Source organism: Thamnophis elegans, chromosome 16 (assembly GCF_009769535.1).
Source record: "Thamnophis elegans isolate rThaEle1 chromosome 16, rThaEle1.pri, whole genome shotgun sequence".
Taxonomy (NCBI): Eukaryota; Metazoa; Chordata; class Lepidosauria; order Squamata; family Colubridae; genus Thamnophis; species Thamnophis elegans.
Genome location: NC_045556.1, coordinates 1243800 through 1271412, shown reverse-complemented (window position 1 = coordinate 1271412; position 27613 = coordinate 1243800). Strand labels below are relative to the sequence as shown.

The 27613-nt window shown below is 46.2% G+C and overlaps 1 long non-coding RNA gene across 2 annotated transcripts in view; it reads left to right on the top strand.

The window, feature by feature from the left end:
• LOC116519099 overlaps positions 1 to 27613 on the top strand; it is a 71926-nt gene that overhangs the window by 2737 nt on the left and 41576 nt on the right. Inside the window, exons 2-3 of one of the 2 annotated variants that reach the window (XR_004256621.1) lie at positions 5080 to 5311; positions 23902 to 24506. This is a non-coding gene — a long non-coding RNA (uncharacterized LOC116519099). Of the gene's footprint in view, positions 1 to 5079; positions 5312 to 23901; positions 24507 to 27613 lie in introns of those variants that run through there. The other variant, XR_004256620.1, reaches the window with a different exon arrangement.

The following is a 27613-nucleotide window of genomic DNA, read 5'->3' as shown; positions in this document are numbered from 1 at the left end:
TCAGCGTGGGAGAGTGTTGCAACTCCTTTTTATTCTCATTTTTGGAAGATGAAGGGGAAGATAAGGAAAGTGGATGATCCGCCCAGCTTGTCGGCTTCCCTAAACGAAGTTTTAATGTGGGGGGGAAAAATATTGCTTTTCAGGAATTCTCACCCACTTGGCAAGCGACGGGATGCTCCACCTGTTTGATGGGGTGAAGCTGGGCATGAGCATAGAAGCAGCTGTGCAACCTGGGTATTGTTACAAACCTCATATTTGTGGGGGGGGGGGAGGGGTTAATTGGTCCACTCCCGGCTGTTCCCAGGGTCTCCAGGGTTCGTTTGGCATGCTAAGTTCCCGTCATTAACAAGATGTTGAGTTGCAAAGCAGCCGAATGCTGCAGCTCATAACGTGGTTAATTATGGAAGGGTAATTCTGCGCCCGGCTGGTGGTGAGAGGGAGCAGAATCCAGGATTGGGGGCTTCTTCCCCTGAACTTCAGAACTTGCCCACTCTCATGGCCTTCAGGAAGGCTGTTAAAACCTGGCTCTTCCGGCAGGCCTGGGGCTGTTGACCTTATTGAAAGGTCCAGCCCCGACTAGAACGAATGTGTGTTGTGAATTTTAAATTATTTTTTACTTTTTATTTTCTTTTTTTTTTTCTTTTCCTTTTTTCCTTTCGCTTTGTAAACCGCCCAGAGTCCTGCAGGATTGGGCGGCCAATAAATTTAATAAATAATAATAATAACAACAACAACAACAACTTCATAAACCTAAATAATTGCCCTTCAGACCCCCAGAGAGGATTTATTCCCCATCTTTCCTCTGACTTTTTCTAACACCTGGCAGCCATTGTCCATTTGTGGCAGGCAGGGTGATGATGCCCCAAAACTCTAGAAATGTGGAGGGAAGAAACAGCCATTCATTTGGGTCACGAGGGGAAAAAAAGGCGGGAATCCATTTCCGTTCTGTTTCTGGGCTGTGGCGTGGTTTCCTTCTCTACAAGGTGTGTCCACCGCTCCTCACTTCCAAAATTATCCCTCAATCCAAATGAAAAGGGGAACAAATGCACGGGAGGAAAGGACGATGGAGACGGGGGAAACCATCCAGGAAAGGAGCGAGAACCCTGAACTGGTTGGCTTCAGGCCACAGACTGAACCGTGTTTGTTCAGTTTGGACGTAACATTCTATACCTTTGATGGCTTAGCGCAGGGTTTCTCACTCTTAGCAACTTGAAGGTGTGTGGACCTCAGCTCCCAGAATTCCCCAAATGATATGTATGGACCGCAACTCCCAGAATTTCCCCACCAAGTGGAATTCTGGGAGTTCAAATCCACGCTTCTTAAAAGTTGCCAAGAATGAGAAACATGATTAGAGCATCATGTGAACCCAACCAATAAACTATAGTTAAGGAAAGCTATGCAAAGCTTTTGATCCAGAAGTGGTATTCAGCAGCTTCTGACGAGTTCTGGAGAACCGGTAGCGGAAGTTTTGAGTGGTTTGGAGAACTAGAAAATACTACCTCTGGTTGGCCCCGTTCCCATCTATTCTCTGCCTCCTGAGTCCCAGCTGATTGGGAGTGAGTGGAGATTTTGCAGTATCCTTCCCCCTGGAGTGGGGAGGGAGTGGAGATTTTGCAGTATCCTTCCCCCTGGAGTGGGGAGGGAATGGAGATTTTGCAGTATCCTTCCCCTGGAGTGGGGAGGGAGTGGAGATTTTACAGTATCCTTCCCCTGGAGTGGGGAGGGAATGGAGATTTTACAGTATCCTTCTCCCTGGAGTGGGGAGGGAATGGAGATTTTACAGTATCCTTCCCCCTGGAGTGAGGAGGGAATGGAGATTTTACAGTATCCTTCCCCTGGAGTGGGGAGGGAATGGAGATTTTACAGTATCCTTCCCCTGGAGTGGGGAGGGAGTGGAGATTTTGCAGTATCCTTCCCCTGGAGTGGGGAGGGAATGGAGATTTTACAGTATCCTTCCCCTGGAGTGGGGAGGGAATGGAGATTTTGCAGTATCCTTCCCCTGGAGTGGGAAGGGAGTGGAGATTTTACAGTATCCTTTCCCTGGAGTGGGGAGGGAATGGAGATTTTGCAGTATCCTTCCCCTGGAGTGGGAAGGGAATGGAGATTTTACAGTATCCTTCCCCCTGGAGTGGGGAGGGAATGGAGATTTTGCAGTATCCTTCCCCTGGAGTGGGAAGGGAGTGGAGATTTTACAGTATCCTTCCCCCTAGAGTGGGGAGGGAATGGAGATTTTACAGTATCCTTCCTCTGGAGTGGGGAGGGAGTGGAGATTTTGCAGTATCCTTCCCCTGGAGTGGGGAAGGGAGTGGAGATTTTACAGTATCCTTCCCCCTGGAGTGGGGAGGGAGTGGAGATTGACTGATTGATTGATTGATTGATTGGTCTCCTGCCCATCTCGACTCGAGCTTAACTTGAGGACCCAGCTCAGGACTGGCAACTGAACATTTGAAAGTTGGGTTTGATGGGGAAACTTCTGAATGGAAATTGAAAGAGACCTGTGAAGATTGCGGGGGGGATTTCAAAAGGGTTTTCCCAATGCTTTGCTTGATGCTTTTCTCTGGCTCAGATTTTTTTTTTAATGCAAAACGTTTCACGCTGAATAAAAGTCTCATCAGGATTTTTTTTTTAAAAAAAATAAGAATAAAAATTTGGACCTCGCCTAAAGTCAAGTCACTTCCTAATGCGACTTTCTCTATTTGCTGTGATAAGCATTAAAATTTGCACCATGCTTGATTAATCATTGTTTAGCCATTTGCAGGGGGGGCGGGGGCGGCGCAGTAAATGGTTTGGAATTGCCACAGTGTAACAAATGGTTATTTGATAATGAATGAAAATGTTTGAAAATACTGTTAAAACGTCAGCTTTTAACACACAGATCATTACTCAAAAAACGAATGCAAACACAGAAACCAGAGTGACATCGTAAATATAGTGCCGGAAATCCAGGCCAGATCGCTGGGAAACGGGTATAAATTGATATATGAAGTTAATTTCAATCTGTAAAAGTAATTGCATTGGTTTAACTTATTTAACTCTTCTTACAATAATATTTATGGCAGGGGGTGAAAGTAAAGAAATAAATGATGATAAATAGGTAAAAGACAAAGGAAATGGGAATTGTTTTCCAATTTAATTACACTGTCACATAAAATTATCACGCAGATACACAATGCCGACAGAAGGAATACATTACAGGGTCTATTATGCTGTGCACAACCGCCGAGTATCTGTTATTGTTGATGCTGTAATTTCTTTTTTTATTTCTCGCTCCTCCAAATTATCTCCCATATTTTCCAGAAGCTCAAGAAGTGTTTTTTTTGGGGGGGTGGGGGGGCAGATGGATGGCATTTTCACCCAGGTTATGCCCAAATCCCAGATTGGCACAAACAAGATAGGAGTGTCTTTAAAATTGGGAGGCGATTTCCCTTACAAATACCCTGTTTCTCCAAAAATAAGACCTCCCTGGATTATAAGCCCAGTCGGGTTTTGAGTGTGTGTGCTAAAATAAGCCCTCCCCTGAAAATATTGCAACACAGCAGCAACCATGCTGGCCGCCTCCTGCACCTCAAAAATAATAAGAGCTCCCCAAAAATAAGGCCAAGCGCTTATTTCAGGGGGTCAAAAGAAAATAAGATTTATTTTCAGGGAAACACGGTAGCATTATTCTTAAATGTGAAGTGCTAAAGTGGAAAAAAAGTAATGGGCTTCTTTGATGCTTGTTTTTTCCTGGAACTAGCAAAGGGGGTGAAGATGGCAGTGATTTATGCAAATACATATTGATAGTCCTCAACTTATGACCATAATTGAGTCCAACATTTCTGTGGCTAAGTGAGACAATTCAATCAGAATAGAGCTGGAAGGGACCTTGGAGGTCTTCTAGAACAGTGGTCTCCAACTTTGGCAACTTTAAGACTTGTGGACTTCAACTCCCAGAGTTCCTCAGCCAGCAAAGGTGGGTGGCAAAGGCAGTGGGGCCCCAGGCTCTTCTAGGGCTGGTCTATTGTTCACCCGCTTCCACCTCCCCCCCCCCCCCCCCCGAACAAATGGAGGAATGTTTCTTCGGCATCCTCCGTCAAAGAGCCCACCCAGAAAAGGGCCGGTAATTATTCTTCATGAACTCCCGGAGTGGGTTTCCCATTTTGCAACGGGGTTTTGGAGAGACTGAGGCGGGGGGGGGGGGTTGTTGTTTCTGCTCCAAGTAGCATTTCATCGCCCCCAGTAATTGATGCATCTGCCTATCAAGTCAGGCCTTCTCCCCGGGGGGCTTAATGGGTAAGATCTATTGTCATTTTGGCATAATTCTAGCGGGACCTAAGGGGAGGAAGGACACTCTTGAGTAGGCTGAACAGGGCTACCTCGCCTTACGGGTTTGCGAGTTTAATAAAATTTGTATGCCGCCCACTCCCATTGGGACTCCCATTGCAAGACAAAAGAAACATTTAAAATTTAAGAATAAGCCACTTGGCTACGAAAATGCAGAGAAAACCATCATAATTTAAATGCTAAGGCAAAAACTTCCACTCGATTTTACTTCTGCACAATGGCCTGTTCTAAAGTCTTCCCGGCTAAGGATTTCCCTTCAAAAAGCAAGCCGGGGGGTGTGTGTGGAGGGGTGGGGGGAGTGGCACATGGGTGCATTGGCAAGTGCAGGTGCTCCTCCACATACGACCGTTGGCTTAGTGACTGTTTGAAGCCACAGCGGCACTGAAAAACATCCCCTACGGCTTGTTTTTCACACGACCGTTGCAGTATTCCTGCGGTCACCGGATCAAAATTTCAGACACTTGGCAAATGACCCGGTTTTTATGACGGTCACAGTTTCCCCCCAGGGCGACCTTCTGGCAAGCTAAGTCAGTGGGAAGAGCAGATTCGCTTAACAACCGTGTAAGCGGCTTCACCACCGCAGTGATTCACTTAACAACTGCGGCAAGAAAGGTTGTAAAATGGGGCAAAACGCAACAACGGCCTCGTTTAGCAGCTGAGGTTTTGCACTCCCATTGTGGTCAGAAGTCAAGGACTGCCTCTACACTGCAGCACAGGGCATTGGATCCCACTGAAGTTTCTCGTGCATCCCCACAGGTGCGAAGGACAAGAGGAGGGCAGGTGACACCCCTCCGTCCCTTTGGGGGATGCAGCTAATGGAGACTCTGGAAAAGGCGGCGAGACCCTTGGAGTGGTGATGATAGCATGTCCCAGGCAGCCTCTGCAGGACACAGGGAGACAGCCCACAAGGATCAGGAGGTGGTCATGGACCTCTGGCAAGCAGGGAGCATGGGAGAAGAGGACTCCGCTGCTGTTCCTGGCTCATCAGGTAAATAACCTGCCACTTTATGATGATGTTGTTAGTTGGGAAGTCATGTCCAACCCATCGCGGCCCCATGGACAATGTTCCTCCAGGCCTTCCTGTCCTCCACCATCCTCTGGAGTCCATTTAAGCTCACTGCTTCAGTGATTCCATCCAGCCACCTCCTTCTCTGTCGTCCCCTTCTTCTTCTTTTGCCCTCCATTGTTCCCAGCATGAGGCTCTTCTCCAGGGAGTCCTTCCTTCTCCTTAGGTGGCCAAAGTCTTTGAGTTTCCTCTTCTAAAGAGCAGTCAGGGTGGATCTCCTCTAGGACTGATCGGTTTAGTGAGTCTTTATCTAAATCTATCTACCTATTTATCTACCTACATATATATCTATGTTGTTGTTAGTTGCGAAGTCTTGTCTGATCCCATGGACAACGTTCCTCCAGGCCTTCCTGTCCTCCACCATCCTCTGGAGTCCATTTAAGCTCACGCCTACTGCTTCAATGACTCCATCCAGCCACTTCCTTCTCTGCCGTCCCCTTTTCTATTGCCCTCCATTATTCCCAGCATGAGGCTCTTCTCCTGGGAGTCCTTCCTCCTTCTCATCAGGTGGAACAAAGTCTTTGAGTTTCCTCTTCAGGATCCGGCCTTCTAAAGAGCAGTCAGGGTGGATCTCCTCTAGGACTGACCGGTTTATTGAGTCTTTATCTAAATCAATCTATCTACCTATTTATCTACCTACATATATGTTGTTGTTAGTTGCGAAGTCATGTCCGACCCATCGTGACCCCATGGACAACGTTCCTCCAGGCCTTCCTGTCCTCTACCATCCTCTGGAGTCCATTGAAGCTCATGCTGACTGCTTCAGTGACTCCATCCAGCCACCTCCTTCTCTGCCATCCCCTTCTTCTTTTGCCCTCCTCATGTTCCCAGCATAAGGCTCTTCTCCAGGGAGTCCTTCTTCCTTCTCCTTAGGTGGCCAAAGTCTTTGAGTTTCCTCTTCAGGATCTGGCCTTCCAAAGAGCAGTCAGGGTGGATCTCCTCTAGGACTGATGGGTTGGATCACCTTGCACTCCAAGGGACTCGCGGGAGTCTTCTCCAGCACCAGAGTTCAAAGGCCACTTTATAGTTTCCAACAAAGGAGAATATTTGCAGCTCAGGTTTGAAATTAGGTGTCCTCAACCCACAGAAAGTGAAGCTCTCTGAGCTTGATGGTTTTCTTGCAGACGTTTCATGACCCAACTAGGGAACGTCAGCAGTGCTAGAAGGGAAGGGGGCTTGCTCACGAGTGCTCCTTGCTAGCATTGATCACGTTCCCTAGTTGGGTCTTGAAACGTCTGCAAGAAAACAGCCAAACTCGGAGAGCGTCAAGCACCCTTCACTTATAGTTCCCACTTATACAAATAGACAATCCTTTCCCACTCGATGGGGCCGTGGACTTTTAGTATCCTGACCTCTGGCACACCCCAAACATTAAGCGTGGCAGTGGGCCATCTAAAGATCACCAGGTCGTGTCGCAAATGCCCTTGCGTGTCACAAGTGGGGAGCAGAAAACGCCCATCCACCCCTGACTCACCCGCCTCCAGGCCAAACGCAAGAAGTTCTCCAGCCCTATCAAAAAAAATCTCCCTTTTTTGGCAGCTGGCAAAGTGCAAGTGGGAAGCCCCCTCCCCCCGCCCCCGCCCCATCCTAACGGGTCTGGATGGGAGTTGATAATCCTATCGCTACCCGTAAAACGGATATTCTATCAAAAGCTCCCACCGGGTTTGCAGGGATGGAGATTAACTTTACCCGCCTCCACGATGCAAAATGGATTTCGATGTCCCGGGCCGGCCATCCATCATCAACCCATCCTTACCTTTCTAAGACAATCTGCGGGGGGCTTCCAGGCCCTCTCCCATCCTGTCGGGGAGATGTATCTGTCCTAACATGCAAGCTGACTCTCAGGAAACGCCATTACCCCCGTGACGGATTGGGGGATCGCCACGGCTTAACAGTTTTATTTCCCACCCACCGCTGAGTTCCTTGACCGAGCGATGCCGCCCGCCCACCCACCCGCCCGGAGATGGCATTTGTAGTCCTCCAGCTCAGTGGCTCTCTTGCGAGGCTGGGCAGAGAGGGAGGGGGGGCGCCGAGGAGCCCGCTTGAGCTCTCCATCTTGATTATTACCGAGAGGCTATCAATAATTTCAACTTGGTTGAGCAGTTGGCTGAAGGTTAAATAAATTCTGCCAGTTGTTTGCACGATCGTATCCGAGCGGAAGAATTTCCAATTGGAAGAGGCGAATGGCTTAATGGCCAGCTCTCGGGAAAGGAACTTGTAAAATCTAAGGCAGGTGAAGGGAGGAGAGGGGAGGTTTGGGAGGAGAAAGATGGCTGCCCAGCTAAAGGAAGCAAATTTTACAAGAATTAAAACCCTAAGGAGAAATCTTGGCTGCGACGGCAAGGAGAAATATTTAGGGGAGAGGAGGGGAAATCAGCAGGGGCCCAGAGCTGCCCCCCCACAACCCCAAACCATGTTTATGTTTACACCCCCATTAAGCCATGATGCAGTTGCTTGTTTCTGACTTAGAAACCTAGTCATGCAAATGTTGGTTTGTGATGGGATTAGATAACTTTGATCTGCTTTAAGAGCTGCATGGTATATTGAGGGCTTATTGTTTTAAAAGGGGGGGGGGGGTTCTCTAAATACTAAAGCTTGCATTACATGTTGCCGGTGCTAAGCCATAGTTTAACCAACAGCGGATTGGCTAAAATTAGCTGCATTCACATACACCCTGGAACCATCCATTGCCACTGAAATGTCATCTGTACTTAAATTTGTACGAATTTACCTATGTGTGCCAATTTAAAAAAAAAAAAGCTTTCTTAAAAACCAAGGCATAAGGTAGACTGCTTTTGCGTCTGGGGGTTCCATATTACTTTCGTGGCTACTACTACCTATCGACAATCATCAGAACTAGATTCGAAACAGGATCAGATTGCAGAAAAAGCAGACAACGTCTGTGTTTGCTCCAAAACGGGGAGATTCAAAGAGATTTTTTTTAAGAAAAAGAAAAAGATCCTGTCTAGGATTAGGAGACTAGAAACCATGGCTTCCTCTAAGGAGAGAGCCAGAAAGTGGGGTGGAGGGGGGGCAGAGGGAGCGGGGGAAAGCAACCCTCCAAACTATTCTGTAAACAGAAAGTCCATCTCCTCCGAGGGCTGTCACATAAATGTCAGGCTATCCAAAAAGAAATGCGTCTGATTATACATACACTGTAATTGAAAACGGGATAATACATTAGCAGAGCTGCCCATTTATCTAACTCTAATCAGTTCCAATAAAATCTCATTTAGAAAGTTGAGCAGAGTTCAGCCTGCTGGGTGATGAGAGTATCAGTCATGCGGGGCCACAGTTCTGCCGCCCGAGTTTTCCTGGGAAAAAGTCTCCGAAAAGGGAAAGGGGCTCATTAAGCAGCAGATGGATTTCCCAGAAGGGTTTTTTTTTAATCAGGTGGGCAAGAATCGTCCCGCTGAAGGCATCTCTCCCCAACCCCAATGACAAAGGAGCCAGAATTGATGCCATATCAGCTCTAGGTGCTCGCTAGTTACCCTTCGTGGCTTGGGACCAGGTGTTCCCCTCTTGCCGGTCACGTCCACCTGACCCGTCAGAGTGTGGGGGGGGGACAGGGAACTTTGTGGGTCCCATCCCCTAGGGCAGCGATGGCGAACCTTTTCCGCACCGAGTGCCGAAAAGGGAGCACGCACCACGCTCTTCGGGGACGCAGCCTGGAAGAGGAGCCTGGAAGAGGAGCGGCCCAGGGGGCATGCCCACGGCAGGAAAGAACTTCCGGTTTCTGGCACACACATGTTTGCGCGATGATCAGCAGGCGGATCAGAACATGGAAGATCAGCGCTTCTGGATTCCGGCACTGCTGCACGCACGAAGCCAAGCTGAGCGTCACGCACGCATGTGCGCCAGAAACCCCAAAGAGGAACGGGTGACACTGTATGTGCCAAGCGACACAGCTCTGCGTGTCACTTCTGGCACGTGTGCGATAGGTTTACCATCGCGGCCCTAGGGAGATACACCTGGTAGGACCCAGAAGAAGGGCCTTCTCCTCTGGAACCTCATCACACACACACACACACACACACACACACACACACACACACACACATGGTGATTAGAACGGCCCCACTCTAATCCTCTTCCGGAAGGCACTGAAGACCTGCTTCTGCCAGCGGGCCTGGGGAACCCAGAGCGGGATGAAGCCCATGTGATCGGCTGTCACTGTGGTGGAGGGTGGTTATATTTATATTGTATTGGTATTGGTATTGGTATGATGATATGATATGATATGATATGATATGATATGATAATATTATATTATATTATATTATATTATATTATATTATATTATATTATATTATATTATATTATATTATATTATATTATATTATATTATATTATATTATATTATATTATATTATATTATATTATATTATATTATATTATTATATTATATTATATTATATTATATTATATTATATTATTATTATTATATATTATATTATAATTATATTATATTATATTAACATTACATTATTACATTACATTATATTACATTACATCATATATTATTTTAATTTATTTCATTCTTTTTTATTAGTTTTCTTGTTTTAAATGAGGTTTTTATATTCTGTAAGCCGCCTTGAGTCTCCATGTGCAAAGAGGCGGCCATATAAATTCAATTAAAAAAAGAAACCGGCTAAGATTTCAGTCCTTCAACGAGACGGCTGTTGCTTTGGCCTACAGAAAGCCTTGGGGGATCATCATCACCCATGATCTTGAGTTCCACCCCCCCCCCTCCCCCCGCCTTCTGCTCTGCTTTCTAAGCCCTTACCTGGACTTATTTTGCAAATTAGGGGAAGTTCTGCCGAGAGGGGGGGAAAAAGAAACTTTCTTAAGTTAGTCCTGAGCGACAGCCTGACCAGCAGGCGTCGTTAAGTAACCCTTGGGAGACGTCGGCCATCGACGGGTGCCCTGGGCCGCTGCCAGCATTGTTCATGGAGATGGGCAATTGAGTTCTTATTCCCCTTGCTCTTGATTCCGCACCTCCCAGACCATCTTTGCCTAATATTTGAACCAGCGAGTTTAATGACCGTCCCTTCATTAAACATTACAAGCTTTTTAAGACCTTGGCTGAGCTGCATGACTTTCAATAACTTAGAGTCAACAGTGGCTGCAGAACAAACTCCTGGCGCTCCCTGATTATTACAGCTTGTTCTTGGGTGAGATGGGCGGAAGGGATGGCAAAGCCCGACTCTTCCTCCTCCTCCTCCTCCTCCTCCTCATTTTTCTCCATCCTCTCCTCCTCCTCCTCCTCTTCCTCATTTTCTCCTTCTCCCCTTCCTTCTCCTTTGTTTCTTCTCCTCCTCCTTATTTTCTCCTTCTCCTCCTTCATTCCTCCTCATCTTTTCCTGCCTTTTCTCTTTCTTCTCTTCCTGTTTCTCCTCTTCCTTCTTCTTTCCTCCTCTTCTTTTCCTGCCTTTTCTCCTCTTCCTGTTTCTCCTCCTCCTCTTCTTCTTTCCTCCTTCTTCTTTCCTCCTCCTTTTCCTGCCTTTACTTCTTCTTCTCTTCCTGTTTCTCCTCCTCCTCCTCCTCTTCCTTCTTCTTTCCTCCTCTTCTTTTCCTGCCTTTTTCCTCTTCCTGTTTCTCCTCTTCCTCTTCCTTCTTCTTTCCTCCTTCTTCTTTCCTCCTCTTCTCTTCCTGCCTTTTCTCCTCTTCCTGTTTCTCCTCCTCCTCTTCCTTCTTCTTTCCTCCTCTTCTTTTCCTGCCTTTTTCCTCTTCCTGTTTCTCCTCTTCCTCTTCCTTCTTCTTTCCTCCTTCTTCTTTCCTCCTCTTCTCTTCCTGCCTTTTCTCCTCTTCCTGTTTCTCCTCCTCCTCTTCCTTCTTCTTTCCTCCTCTTCTTTTCCTGCCTTATTTTCTCCTCTTCCTGTTTCTCCTCCTCCTCCTCTTCCTTCTTCTTTCCTCCTTTTCCTGCCTTTTTTTCTCCTCTTCCTGTTTCTCCTCCTCCTCCTTTCATCCTCTTCCTCTCCTCCCCTTCTTTTCCTGCCTCTTCTCCTCCTTCTCTTCCTGTTTCTCCTCTTCCTCTTCATTTCCTTCCTCTTGTCCTCCTCCTCCTCCTCTTTATTTTTTTCCCCTTCTCCTCTTTTTCTCTTCCTCCTCCCCTTGTTCTTGACCCAAGCGATCTCCAGCCTTGAGCCACAGGCCAGGGCGGGGGTCAAGTCCCACAGGCTGCCGTTTATAGCAGAGGTGAAGCATGCCTGCTTGCAAAGGGGAGGCATCTATTACAATAAGAAGAGGGGTCGCATTGTCGGGTGTTTTTAGAGGCGGCTGTAAAAGATGAGTAATGGGCCAGCTTAAAGCTAAAAGACAGCTGCCACGCTCAGTGGCCGTGATGGATGCCCGAATCCCCCGTGTGGAGGAAACCGGCTCCCTGGAGACCACCATCCAAAAAATTAATTACTACGATTCAGCATCTTTAAATGTGCCACTTAATATACTGCCGCCATAATTAAATTTCCAGCCCTGTGACCTTGAGACCATTTCCTGTGATAATAAATGAGATCAAGGTTTAATCGACACTGAGAACGGATGTGGAACTGCCCAAGGGAAGCACCAAACCGCTCTGGATATCCTCAAGGTCAGGTGGGAAGCAATGCCAGGGTTGGGAAGGATGTTCCCCTCCAGTTGCCAAAGGTCCTCCCACCTGGCATGGGCTGGCTGCGGGCTTTGAGTGCTGGCTGGAATTTTATTTCCAAACTGTGGTGCTTGATCCATATTTTTCTTTTAGATGGATGGATGGATATGGATGGACAGACAGGTGGATGGAATATGGAGATAGCTGGCTGGGTGGGTGGGTGGGTGGGTGGGTGGGTTGATGGATGGATGGATGGATGGATGGATGGATGGATGGATGGATGGACAATTGGATGGAATATGGAGATAGGTAGGTGGGTGGGTGGGTGGGTGGGTGGGTGGGTGGGTTGATGGATGGATGGATGGATGGATGGATGGATGGATGGATGGATGGACAATTGGATGGAATATGGAGAGATAGATAGTTGGATAGACAGTTGGATGGAATATGGAGATAGGTAGGTGGGTGGGTGGGTGGGTGGGTTGATGGATGGATGGATGGATGGATGGATGGATGGATGGATGGATGGATGGACAATTGGATGGAATATGGAGAGATAGATAGTTGTATAGACAGTTGGATGGAATATGGAGATAGGTAGGTGGGTGGGTGGGTGGGTTGATGGATGGATGGATGGATGGATGGATAAAGAGTTGGATGGAATATGGAGAGAGAGAGAGAGAGAGAGAGAGAGTTGCTATATAGCTATAGATAGATAGAGATATAGATATAGATTGAAAACCTTCTGATAAGCAAAGTAAATGTGGAAGGCAGATTCTACTTAACAGCTGTGTTACTAACTTAACACCCTCAGTAATACATTTAATAACTGTGACAAGAAAGGTCATTAAATAGGACAAAACTCATTTAACAACTGTCTCACTTAGCAACAGAAATGTTGGTCTCACTTGTGGTCGTAAGTCAGGGTTACTACCTTTTTCTGCATACTTAGGATGATTAAGAATTAAAGGCCAAAAGGCAGAAAAACAAATTGATTTTCAGTTCATCACCAGGCTGTTTTTAATGCTTTGCTTAATTTGTTTATATATATATATATATATATATATATATATATATATATATATATATATGTGTGTGTGTGTGTGTGTGTGTGTGTGTGTGTGTGTGTGTGTGTGTGTGTGTGTGTGTGTGTTTTTATTTGTGCTGATAAATAAAAAAAATCTAATATATATATATATATATATATATATATATATATATATATATACATACATACATACATACATACACACACACACACATATATATAATATAATGTAATATAATATAATGTAATATAATATAATATAATATAATATAATATAATATAATATAATATAATATAATATAATATAATATAATATAAAAACTAATTTTAAAATATATATATAAAAATTTCTGGTATGATAAACAAGATGCTTTACATATGCCTACCAGGAAAAATTGATAGTTCATGCGTCTGTGTGTTATACTTGTTAAAATATTTGCATTTGAAAGCCATATTCGACTCTTTGGCTTAAGGCAGTGTCTTTCCTAAGGAAGTGCGGGTAGGGAAAGGATTATAAATTCTAATTGTTTGGGCACGCTCAACATTTAAAGAAATAGAGCAGCTTTCTCTTGGCTTCTTCTCGGTAGAGTTTCCAGGGGAATGTTTGAGGTTGGGAGACCTGCTTGGAGGGAACTCTTCAAAGAAGCAGAAAAAGCTTCAATTCAGGTCACAATTTGACAGGTAGAAAGGGGCTTATATGGGGGACTTTTTGGTTGGAGATACTAGACCTCTTCATGGAGAAAGAGAGGGAGGGACAGAGAGAGGGAGGGAGAGAGAGAGAGAGAGAGATGTTTCAGGGCTCAGCATCTCAGGCATTGGTGGTAGCAAGGATGACAAGAGCGAAGACGCCAGTGTTTCTCAACCTTGGTCACTTTAAGATGGCTGGACTTCAACTCCCAGAATTCCCCAGCCAGCATGGCTGATTATGTGTCCTCAAGTTGGTACTCTCTCTTAGCTTATAATTTTCCATGGCCCTGTCTTCTTTTTCAGTTGATTGATTGTGTTTAATCAAAGCAGCGTTGACTCTTAGTGATCTCATAGCTAGATGTCCTCCATGGTTGGTCCGTCCTTAACCTGGTTCTTCAGGTCTTCAGGATGATGCCTGCATCAATGCTGTGAGTTCATCCCTCTTACTGCTGGTTGTCTTCTCTTTGCTTCCACCTTTCCTACATTAGAGCCTCCTCCAGTAATCTGGGTCTTCCCTGAATTGTCTGAAGTAAGTAGACCATTTGAGTTTGGCCATCATCCTGGAACATTCCCTGCTCCTCCACATGGGGTGGCCGGAAGAGCGATTCCTTCAGCTGTGTTTCCACCTCACTAGCAAGTTAGCATTCATTAGCGCCAGGAAAGAGTTGGGTGCCGGTTTGGTTTTAAGTTGTGATAGTCCCTTGATTTCTTGGCCAAGGCATTTGGAAAGAAAGAAGATAGTTGAAGGACTTGAACTCGCAGTGGTGGGCTGCTGGGGGTTCGCAGGGATTCAGGAGAACCTCTAGCTAAGATTCGGTGCAGTTTGGAGAACCCCCAAATCCCACTCCTGGCTGGCCCCACCCACCCTTCCCCTCCCAGGAGTCCCCAGGTGTTGCCTGTTTTGGATACAGGTAAGTGCAGAGGCTCGGGGAGAGCAAAAAACAGGCCTACCAGAAGTTCGGGAGGCCCGTGTCTCACCTCCAGAGAGCCTCCGGAGCCTGGGGTCTCAAGAAAAGCCTCCGGAGCCCATGGACAGCAAATACCCCCCCCCCAATGGTGCAGGATGCCAACTGGGCCACGCCCACCCAGCAATCGGGCAGAGAACCCCTTGCTAAAATTTTTGAAGCCCACCCCTGCTATAGACGGCTGGGAAGAAGAAAGTTCGGTGTGCAGACTAGAGATATTTTCAAACTACAGGTAGTCCTTCAGTTAAAACAATTCATTTAGTGACTTTTGGAGACATAATATCACGATCTAGCTACAGATAGATGTAGATTGAAAACCTTCAGACGAGCGAAGTCAACGGGGAATCCAGATCCGCTTAACAAACATGTTATTAATTTAACAATTGCAATGATTCGCTTAACAAATGTGGCAAGGTTATAAAATGGGGCAGAACTCACTAAACATATTTCTCACTTAAATTCTGGGCTCGATTGTGGTCATAAGCCCGAGGACTACCTGTACTCTTTAGAAACCTGAAAATGTTCTTCCTTGAATTAAGACGTTTGGGACTCGAATGTACTTTCAATTGGACTTGAAGTGACCCGGACATCAATGCAGTTGTTGTTATAAAAGGGATGCCAAGTATCAATTCTTAGAATTTTATTCTTGGGATTAAATGGAGGAATATACCTGCTGTCTAATACGCAGGGGCAACAGAGTGCAATCTTCCTTTGGCATCGCCAAACGACGATGCCAACTCAACGTAGGCCGTTGCCCACAAAATGATGATGCTCCTCGCAGATCCCCGTTATTTTAAATTTAAAATCTTGACGTGATCCATGAGTTCAGGCACCTTCTGCACCGCTTCCTGTTGGCCTGTAATTTTACCTATTAATCACGCTAATCCAACAGAATCGGCCTTAGTCAAATGTGAGTCAATTACCCGGTTCTTCAAATTATATTCTTTATAATATAATTATATTCTTTAATGAAAAGCATTCTTTCAGGCGGCCTGTCAGTTAGGGGGCCTGCCCAAAGGGCCGACATTTTCACAGCCCAAAATAAGGCTCGGACTTCAGATGGGTTAGATATGGTCAGCGCAGAAAGAAGCTACCTGTAGACCAGCAATGCCCAAAGTTGCCCCCCCCCCCCCGGGGCAGGTTGAGGACCCAAAATTGTTGGGGGCAATAAGCTGATTTTGTAAAACTGCTCAGAGGGGCTGTAAAGCGATATATAAGTCTAAATGCTATTGCTATTGTTATTACGGGGCTCTGAGAATTTCCCCTGGGCCGGAAGGGAGGGAAGAAGGGAAGAAAGAAAGAGGGGCAGAAGTTAAAATATTGTCTTTGATTGCATGGTCTCAATTGTCCATCTTGATTTTTCACACACACAACACACATACGCACACATACACACCAGTGTGTTCTTCTGGTCTAACTATTCTTCTTCCCAATTTACCAGCCAGAGTCACCTTGGATGGGTGGCATATACGTTTAATACATAAGTAAATAAACATGGCAATAGCTGCATTCCTCCCAACACTTTCCACTGACCAGAAGACAGGGAAGGGAAGGGAAAGGAAGGGAAGGGAAGGAAAGGAAAGGAAAGGAAAGGGAGGGAGAGGGAGGGGGAATGAAAATAAAAGAAAGGGAAAGGAAAGGAAGAAGGGAAGGGAGGGGCAATGAAAATAGAAAGAAGGAAAGGAAAGGAGGAAGGGGAAAGAAAGGGAAGGAAAGGAAGAGAGGGGGAATGAAAATAGAAGGATGGGAAAGGAAAGGAAGAAAGGAAGAAGGGAAGGGAGTGGGAATGAAAATAGAAGGAAGGAAAGGAAAGGAAGGGAGGGGGAATGAAAATAAAAGAAAGGGAAAGGAAAGGAAGAAGGGAAGGGCAATGAAAATAGAAAGAAGGAAAGGAAAGGAGGAAGGGGAAAGAAAAGGAAGGAAAGGAAGAGAGGGGGAATGAAAATAGAAGGAAGGGAAGGGAAAGGAAGAAAGGAAGAAGGGAAGGGAGGGGGAATGAAAATAGAAGGAAGGAAAGGAAAGGAAGGGAGGGGGGATGAAAATAAAAGGAAGGGAAAGGAAAGGAAGAAGGGAAGGGAGGGGGAATGAAAATAGAAAGAAGGAAAGGAAAGGAGGAAGGGGAAAGAAAGGGAAGGAAAGGAAGAGAGGGGGAATGAAAATAGAAGGAAAGGAAAGGAAAGGAAGAAAGGAAGAAGGGAAGGGAGTGGGAATGAAAATAAAAGAAAGGGAAAGGAAAGGAAGAAGGGAAGGGCAATGAAAATAGAAAGAAGGAAAGGAAAAAAGGAAGGGGAAAGAAAGGGAAGGAAAGGAAGAGAGGGGGAATGAAAATAGAAGGAAGGGAAAGGAAAGGAAGAAAGGAAGAAGGGAAGGGAGGGGGAATGAAAATAGAAGGAAAGGAAAGAAGGAAGGGGAAAGAAAGGAAGAGAAGGTTGTACTTCTTAAAATAAGACAATAGAGTGGCTGAGATCACAACAAATGTGTGAAGGAGAACAGCTAAACAACTTCCATGTCAGCTCTGGGTTTAAACTTGGCATGCTGATGAATGTGTTGGGGCCAGGACCAGAAAACCTTTAGACACCCTCCCTTGCCAACGTGTGCTGGAGAATGACTCCACCACCTTTGAGCAGGCAAGGGGTCTACTTTGGGGTAGGCAAGAGGAGGAGGAGGACTAAAGTGCCTAATGAACGGTGCTCGTATTCCCTGGGGCCGGCTGTCAGATGTGTTCACAGAGGGACCCACTTATGTTCCAATTAGCCATGTTCCCACTAATTGAGCCCAGCACCGGAGTGGTGAAAGAGACACGGGTATCAAAGCTTTGCTGAATTCTCTGCACTGATCTCCTTGCCTGGCAAAGGGCAGCTGCTGCAGCGGAGGGAAGCGGGGATTGCTGTCGTTGGCACTTTCCTGTCGGGGTTAAGAAGGAAAACTGAGGGCGGTGGGAGACGGGGGGGGGGGGAGAGGAATTTACTAACAAGAAGCAGAGGCCTGAAAAATAAATGTCAGCTAGGGGAAATAAACCGGGAGGCCTGTGTTGAAACGCGCTGCGAATCGTCGGCGTTTAGAAGAATAAGATGAAAGGAATTTGAAGCTCAGATTATCATTGCCTTGAATTGGATTTGGAGTCAAATGCAAAGGTGCATTTGGTCTGTTCAACCCTCCCACTGTTAAAGGTGTGGAGCAGTCCATGTTTTTCTAGGGAAGAGCCAGAAAGGCCCAAGGAATGAGAGAGATGCCCAAACCCTCTAGTCCCCATGACAGACTTCCTGTGGTTCCGAGAAGAAGATACACCCATTGCGGATCTCTCTCTCCATTCCACCCACCCATTCCAGCTAAGTAGCTCTCATCTATTCATCTAGCTAGCTATCCATCTATCTCCCTACCTATATATTATCCATCCATCTACTCATCTATGTAGCTATCCATATCTTCATCTCCCAACCCTAACCCATCCCTCTGTCTCTTCATGCCTGCTATCTCTCTGTCCATCTGTCTATCCATCATCTATCCATCCATCCATCCATCCATCTTATCTATTGTTTGTCTATCCATCATCCATCCATCTACCTACCTATTATATATTATCCCTCCATCTACTCATCTATGTAGCTATCCATATCTTCATCTCCCAACCGTAACCCATCCCTCTGTCTCTTCATGCCTGCTACCTGTCTGTCCATCTGTCTATCCATTGTCTACCCATCATCTATCCATCCATCCATCCATCTTATCTATTGTTTGTCTATCCATCATCCATCCATCTACCTATCTATATATTATCCATCTATCTACTCATCTATGTAGCTATCCATATCTTCATCTCCCAACCCTAACCCATCCCTCCATCTCTTCATGCCTGCTACCTGTCTGTCCATCTGTCTATCCATTGTCTATCCATCATCTATCTATCCATCCATCCATCCATCTTATCCATTGTTTGTCTATCCATCATCCATCCATCTACCTACCTATCTATATATTATCCATCCATCTACTCATCTACCGTATGTAGCTATCCATATCTTCATCTCCCAACCCTAACCCATCCCTCTGTCTCTTCATGCCTGCTACCTGTCTGTCCATCTGTCTATCCATTGTCTATCCATCATCCATCCATCCATCCATCTTATCCATTGTTTGTCTATCCATCATCCATCCATCTACCTATCTATATATTATCCATCTATCTACTCATCTATGTAGCTATCCATATCTTCATCTCCCAACCCTAACCCATCCCTCCGTCTCTTCATGCCTGCTATCTCTCTGTCCATCTGTCTATCCATTGTCTAGCCATCATCTATCCATCCATCCATCCATCTTATCCATTGTTTGTCTATCCATCATCCATCCACCTCCCTCCCTCCCTCCCTATCTATCCCTCTATCCACATTTAATAGCAACAGGAGAAAAATAACCATTAGATTCCACGCCCCCTTTTTTTATCTTTGTTTTTCCGTTTAATCATCCTCCTGATTGATAGGCGACCAGTGGAAAAGATCATCTTTTATTTATATTATACGAGGTTCAAGATTGCAACCGGATTTGTATTTTCTTGTTCGTCCTCTTATTTTGTCTCTGCGTTCGCTCCATAATTATGCCTGTCGGGCTCCGTGCGTTCCTGGCGAGGCTGCCCTTGTCAGCTTCCCTTATTGCTAATTTAAAGTTCACAGCTTGGTATCTTGCAAAACAACAGGAGAATGCAACTGCAGCGCTCCTTAGCATATTTTGCATCCTAGGCCTGCTGGGCTCTTTTGGAGGCAAAGCCAGGATGGTGGCAAATGCCGGGGGAGCAGATAATTAAACGAAAAGACCCGATTTCCCCCCCCCCTTCTCTGCTTTTCAGCAGGGCTCTTCCGACAGGAGAAGGGGTGGCCCCTCTTCCGCCAGGCCTTACGTGGTCAAGCGGGGTCACCGTCCTCACCTTCAGCCATTAGAAGAATAGACAAGAGCCCACAGAGGATTGGTCCTCCCAGAAAACAGGCGGGGTTCCTGAACCCCCAACCGGTGCCCCAAATCAACAATTTAAACCCAGTGAATCGAGGTTTATTGCACGCTAATGCTCTTTACGAGACTCCGAACTACTGGCGGTCAAGGCAAATTGGCCGTAGGTAAGAGCCAGTGGTATTCAAAGGGAGCTGGGTTTAGATCTCTTGTGGGCACGAAGGGACTCAAGGCCGATGGCGCGTTTGACACCCCACCCCCCTCCGGTTCAGCCTGGTCCTCCCATCCCTCTGGATATTGCTGAGGATTATTTATTTATTTATGTATTTATTTATTTATTTTATTTTATTAAATATATTTATATGCCGGCCAATCCCGAAGGACTCCGGGTGGCTTACAAAAAATAATAATAAGAAGAAAAAAACACATAACGAGAAAAGAAACAGCAACATCCTCATACATTCGTTCTAATCGGGGCTGGACCTCAACAATGAGGTCAACAGCCCCAGGCCTGCCGGAACAGCCATGTTTTTACAGCTTTCCTGAAGGCCATGAGAGTGGGTATGGTCCGGATCTCCGTGGGTAGCTGGTTCCAGAGAGTCGGAGCAGCCACAGAGAAGGCTCTCCTCCGGGGGGCCCGCCAGCCGACACTGTCTGGCTGATGGGCATCCGAAGGAGGCCCAATCTGTGGGATTTACTGGCCACTGGGAGGTATGTGGCATCAGGCAGTCTCGAAGGTACTCTGGCCCTAAGCCATGTAGGGCTTTAAAGGTGATAGCCAACACCTTGAATTGAGTCCGGAGACCAATTGGTAGCCAGTGCAGCTCGCGGAGGACAGTTGTAACGTGGGTGTACCTCACCACCTTTATGGCTTCTTCCTTGGGATAAAGCAAGGTCTTTAGGAGGATCAATCAGCCGAAGGGCTTCTCTTCAGAGGTTGTGGCCACCTCATCACTGGAGGCTTTAAGAAGACACTGGACTGATGGTCTAGGGCCCTGATGGAGAACCTATGACACACAATGCCCTCTCTGTGGGCACGTGCGCCATTGCCAGCTGCTCTTCTGGTTTCCGGCGTGCACATGCACAGCTGGTCTTCACAGGGGCCAGAAAATGGCCCCCAAAATGCCCCCAAAAGCAGGCTGTTTTTGGCCTGTTTTCAAGCTGTTTCTCAGCCCATTTTACGGTTTTTCTTCAGACCATTTTTCAGGTCAATAACGACCCGAATAATGCCCCCAAAATAGCCATGCGCACACTGGCCAGCTGGTCTTGGGGTTTCCAGCATTCTGGTGCGCACGCACACACACACGCACACACATTCCAGTGTGGGCACTTGGTGCCGAAAAGGTTGGCCACCACTGGTCTAGGGTCTCCTGCTTGAGCAAAGGGTTGGACTAGAAGACCTCCAAGGCCCCTTCCAGCTCTGTTATTCCCTTGTATTCTGTTCTATTCCTTAACGATGGAGACCCTTTCCGATCCAATGGATAGCGCCAATGTCCTCCTGCTCCCCCCCCCCTTTCTTCCTTCCCTGAGCAACGGAGGGGCTCTTCCCACCCCTCCCCTGATGGCTTCACAGTCTAACACATTTCAATATCCTAATGGGAATTCAGAGGGCTGGAAAAACTCTTACCGGCTCCTTTGACTAATTTTATTCTGCAGGCACCTTTAATAGCTCCTGCTGCAATCCCATTTTAAGGGGGGGGGAGGAAAATGGGACCGGGGCGCTCGCACTCCATCAACGCGGATTATCCGTCACTAAAGACGAACCGAAATGAGTCCGGCGACGTTTTTACGCTTATCAAAGCTTGGGCCGGCTAAGGTTCATTACGGCCCCGTGCCCTGAAAACCCGGTGGGGGGGGGGGAAGCGGCCTTTCCCGCCGAACATGGAAGCCGCCGCTGTATTTGTGTAAAGCATCATCTCCAAATGCCATAAAGCCTCGTAAAAAGTTACACCCCGATGAATAAAGTGTTCATAAATGAACCCCAGGCGATTTAAATGGCTAATTAGATTGGAAATTAAGGAAGGCTACTCTGCGCGGTTGGACGTGGCCGTCCGAACATCCAGGCCACCAAAGTAGTGGTGAAATTCAAATTTTTTTTACTACCGGTTCTGTGGGTGTGCCCTGGTGGGCGTGGCAAGGGAAAGGGTACTGCAAAATCCCCATTCCCTCCCCTCTCTGGAGCCAGCCAGAGGTGGCATTTGTCGGTTCTCCGAACTACTCAAAATTTCCGCTGCCGGTTCTCCAGAACCTGCTGGATTTCATCTCTGCACCAAACTGGTGGGAAATTCAGCTTTGGGACCGTCTGGAGCTGCACGAAGGATGAGAATGAGATGGGGTCTCTCTGTTTCGTAGGCCAGGGGAGAATAAACCAGGATGCAACCGTGTTTAGAAAGGCCCCCTTCGCGTTTGAGAGTGAGCTCACCGAACACCTTGCTATTCACGCCAGTCTTCTCTTTCCATTAGAGCAGGGACATCCAACTTTGACAACTGCGGGACTTGTGGACTTCAACTCCCAGAATTCCCCAGCCAGCCATGGGTGAACTTACCCTTTTTTTTTTTTTTTTGCATTTTTGTTTTCTTCCTGGGCACTGCCATGGGAGACACAAAGGAGCCCCAACATCTGCTGTCTGGAGCCCCGCCAGCCTCCATCCATCAGGGGAGGCCTGACATTAAGTAAAGTTATTAACATCTAAATAGGGTAGTTAAGAGGAAGGAAGTGCTTCTTTTGGAGAAGGGCTGCCACTAAATCTAACTTATTAACCTTGTCAAAGGCTTCTTCTGCCCCAAACGCCAACTCTCTCTTTGGTGATTGCAATGAAAAATGCTGTCTGGAGGTTTTACCTGTGGGGGTAAAGCCAAAACAAAGCCTCTCCGTCTTGAAAGGAGGCCTACGGTCTTGCAGAGGATCACACCTTCCTGGGGGTCACACAGATTGCTGCCCCACAAAAGGAAAGGGAGAGGAGAAAGGCTAGGAGATGAATATATATCAATTATCACAGTGGGATTAAGCCAGGAAGACACCAGGAACATCTGGAAAAATCAATCAATCTATCTATTCATCTATCATCTATCTATCTATCTTTCTATCTATCTATCTTTCTATCTATCTATCTTTCTATCTATCTATCTATCTATCTTTCTATCTATCTATCTATCTTTCTATCTATCTATCTATCTCTATCTATCTAATAAATCTCTCACTATATCTCTCTAATCTCTCTATCTATCTATATCTATCTATATCTATCTTTCTATCTATCTATCTATCTTTCTATCTATCTTTCTATCTTTCTATCTATCTATCTATCTATCTATCTATCTATCTATCTCTATCTATCTAATAAATCTCTCACTATATCTCTCTAATCTCTCTATCTATCTATATCTATCTATATCTATCTATCTATCTATCTATCTATCTATCTATCTATCTAATAAATCTCTCACTATATCTCTCTAACCTATCTATCTCTATCTATCTTTCTATCTCTATCTATCTATCTATCTATCTATCTATCTATCTATCTATCTATCTGTCTGTATCTATCTATCTTTCTATCCATCCATCCATCCATCCATCCATCTATCTATCTATCTATACATCTATACATCTATACATCTATCTATCTATACATCTATCTATCTATCTACCCTGTTTCCCTGAAAATAAGACCTCCCTGGATAATAAGCCCAATCGGGCTTTTGAGCGCATGCGCCAAAATAAGCCCTCCTCCAAAAATAAGCCCTCCCCAAAAATATTACAACACAGCAGCCGCCATGAGGTGACCACACTCACCGCCTCCTGCACCTCAAAAATAATTAGACCTCCCCAAAAATAAGACCAAGTCCTTATTTCGGGTGGCAAAAGAAAATAAGACCCTGTCTTATTTTTAGGGAAACACGGTACTTACCTACCTACCTATCTATCCACTCCTTCTCTCTTAAGGCAACACTCTGCTTTCCTGACCGGCTGTCCCCCTTTTTGGAGCAATCTTCTTGCAGCAGCCTCAGTTTCCCTGGAAGGGGACCCCAAATCTTCCCAGGCAGGTGGCTTGGTATTTTAAGCTTTGTTTCAACGCCACACAAAAGCAGGAAGAATTAAGGTAGCCTATTAGCGAGATGTGAGCAATTTCTCTCGCAAGAAGAATAAATATCCCGAGGCCGCAAGGATTTCAGCAAAGACGTTCGGGTGGGAGGAGTAACTATCAAAGGGTGGGGGGGGGGGTGTAGGAAGTAAATATTAGTTTTGCATCTATTGACTCTTGCAATTTCCTTTGAAAACAAGGCTTCTTCGGAGCCCTATAAAGAGCTGGCTGCAATCACTCCTCACTTAACAAGGGGATGAGAAGTTTGGTTGGAGGTCAACGTGGGACACTCATTCAGCTCCATACCATGAAGGTCACGGCTGAAGAAAACTTTGTGGGCTTCTATGCATTTTGTGACTTCTTGAGGCAACACCATTTCCGCTGACATCCTTCTAATTGGACCCATGCAATGCCTCGTAAAATTATGAACTTTCCTTCTTTTTTTTAAAATGAAAACCTCCAATTAGTATCATCATCAAAATTATTAATTGGAAGAAAGGAGCTTTTTCTCATCAAAGACAGAAGCCTGGATCCCGGGGTCATCCGATGAAGGGAGGTTTAGGAGAGACAAAAATGCATCTTCATGTACAACCTACAAAGAAAAGTACGGAATTTGGTGCCAGAAAAGATTGTGACTCTGCCAACGTGGGGACTTCCAAAAGTGCCCTTAGATGGATTTATAGGAGGAATTTCACCTGGGGGAGACAGAAGCGAAAAACTTGATTCCTTTAGTCCAGGGGTCTCCAAACTTGGCCACATTAAGACATGTGGACTTCAACTCCCAGAATTCTCCAGCCAGCATAACTTACTCTCTTGTCATCCCTTCCTCTGCAATCTCTCCATTTAGATCAGAGGTCCCCAAACTCGGCCACTTTAAGACGTGTGGACTTCAACTCCCAGAATTATCCAGCCAGCATAACTGACTCTCTTGTCATCCCTTCCTCTGCAATCTCTCCACTTAGATCAGAGGTCTTCAAACTTGGCCACTTTAAGACGTGTGGACTTCAACTCCCAGAATGCTGGCTGGAGAATTCTGGGAGTTGAAGTCCACAAGTCTTAACGTGGCCAAGTTTGGAGACTTTAGTCTTTCGGGAACCGCTAATTTCAGTTCAACGTTTTCTAAATTCTTAAAATATCACATTGGTAGAAAAAAAACACAGCTCAGTTCAAACGTTAAGTCCAATACAGGTATTGCTCAAATGGCAACAGTTCATTTAGTGACAGAAGTTACAACAAGCATTGAAAAAGTGAGTTATGACCATTTTTCACACTTATAACCATTGCAGCATCCCCACCATCAAATTCAAATTCTTGGAAATGGACTCATACTTATGACAGTTTCTGGGATCGTGGGATCCCCCTTTTGCCACCCTCTGAGAGCGGAAGCCAGACTCACTTAACAACCATGTTACTAACTGAATAACTGCAGTGATTTGCTTAACAATGGAGCTGAGAAAGGTCGTAACACGGGGCAAAGTTCCCCCGCCTCACTTAGCAGTGGAAATGTTGGGCTCAATTGCGGTTGTAAGTCAAGGACTTACCAATTGCAAGACTTCTCTTCCCACAATTTCCTGGAGGGTTTTTTTTTTGTCCCGAAGATTCCCACTCAATGCTTCGCCCAGCAAAGCTGAATTCCTGGGAAATCTATTAATAATTCTTTACATAAGCAACCGTTCACAGCTGCCTTCCTAATAAGTCAAAACTCTTGCATTTGCTCCCTTGTGCATAATTGATAGGCCAATGTGCAGCACATTACCTTGACACCATGCTACACACATGTTACTGGGAAAGGAAAAGACCACCGTTTGAATTCATTTTATGCCCAGCTGAATCCCACCCACAAATCAGGAAGACTTCTTAGGTAAAGGTAAAGCTTCCCCTGACACATCTGTGCTAGTCGTTCCCGACTGTAGGGGGCGGTACTCATCTCCGTTCCAAAGCCAAAGAGCCAGCGTTGCCCGAAGATGTCTCCGTGGTCATGTGGCCGGCATGACTCAACACCGAAGGCTCACGGAACGCTGTTCCCTTCCCACCAAAGGTGGCTCCTATTTCTCTACTTGCATTTCTTACATGCTTTCAAACTGCTAGCTTAGTCCCTGAGCACCTCGTTTCTTCTACCAAATGCCAAATTCGGACCTCAGCTCAGGTTTTCGAAGACAGAAACACACCTGGAAGGCCTCCGCGGTAAAGCTAAAATTAACGCGTAAACCTAAACCTAATCCCCCGAAACCTAACCCTAAACCTAACCCTAAACCTAACCCTTAACCTAACCCTAAACCTAACCCTTACCTTAACGTGAATCGGCTTGCTTTAAAAGCGCTTTTTAAAGCGCCCTTTTTTCTCCGCGGTCGTATTTGTCGCGCTGCTGATGACGTCAGGTACGCGCTTTAATCGGGCGCGCTTTAGTGGACCGCGGTTTTGTCGTGCCACGGTGGGGGAGTCCTAAAAGAATGAAATTCTACCTCCACTGGTGGCTACGGAGCCTTATTCGCCTTTTCCTTTTGGTCCCCAAACTCAATTTCCAAGTAAATGTGTTGCACATCTCTGCTTAATGATGAACTGAGGCTGAATATTTATGATCCGTATTAATTATGTAGATTTCCCCCCCTGTCTCTTCCCCCCTCTCCCCCCTGAAATAATCACTGGGGGCGAAGAGAGAAGGGAAGGAAATCTTCAAAAGCAGGCCAGAAATCGTACCTGCTCTACCTTGCAGGCAGAGTCCACACCTGTTGTCCTGGGTATCATCGTTGACACACCAAGGTGTGAATCGTTCCTAAGGCTGACCGTTATTCCAGCTAATTACTCATTTAGAGGCTTAGGATAATGTGCAGAACTTGCATCCTGTCCAAAGTCAGAGGTTTTCGTCTTCTTGCTGATGCTTCACTAATGAACAGAGAGATAGAGGAGGGATTTTGCAAGACTGGCAAAGGCTGGGGCCTGCAGCACTCCCCCCCTCCTCCCCCCCAGTGCCAGGGCCTCGCGGGATGCCTTCTGCTTCTAGGGGGGCAAGCGGGGGAAGGTTTTGGCAGCTGCCAAGGAGAACAGACTGGGAGACAGATGCAGACGGCAGACCCCAGCCCACGTGAACATGCCTTTGAAGTGCTTTCTGCAGTGGGGAGGGGGGTGGCATTTCTCGTCTAATGCACCCCCGTGCAGAGGGGCACTAAAATGAGCCTTGAGTGGATGGGGGACGCCTGTTAAGGTATGTTGTGTCCCTGGGGGGGGGGTTCACGGGATCCTTCTTTTGCGACCTGACGAGCAAAGTCAATGGGGATTCGTTTAACGAATGTGTTACTAGCTTAACAACTGCGGGGATTCACTTAGTGACTGCGGCAAGATAGGCTTGTAAAAACGAGGCAAAACTCCCTTAACGAACGTCTCGCTTAGCAATATAAATTTGGGGTTCAGTTGCGGTCTTTAAGCAATGGAGATTTTTAAAAATAGATTGGGGAGCCATTTCACTGGGATGGCCCAAGGCAATGATGATGGAGAATCCTGGGGCTCGCGTGCCAGAGGAAGCATGCAGAGCTCACTCGGTGGGCATGGCCACGGTTGCCAACTGGTCTTCGCGGGCACCGGAGCACCGGAAAACGGCCTGAAAACGGCCAAACACCCCCCAAAAAAGGCTTTTTTCTGGGCCATTTTCTGCCTGTTTTGGGGCCATTTGTGGCCAGTTTTTGGAGCCATTTTTGGCCCTGAAAATGACTCCAAACGGCCTGAAAACGGCCTGAAAAATGAGCAAAAACCATGCTGTTTCTCAGACCCTTTTCAGGCTGTTTTGGGGGCTGTTTTTAGGGCCAAAAACAATCTGAAAAATGGCCTGAAAACAGCCTGAAAAATTGGCAAAAAACAGGCAGGTGCACTCCGGCCAGCTGATTTTTGGGTTTTTGCCACTCCGGCATGCACACATGC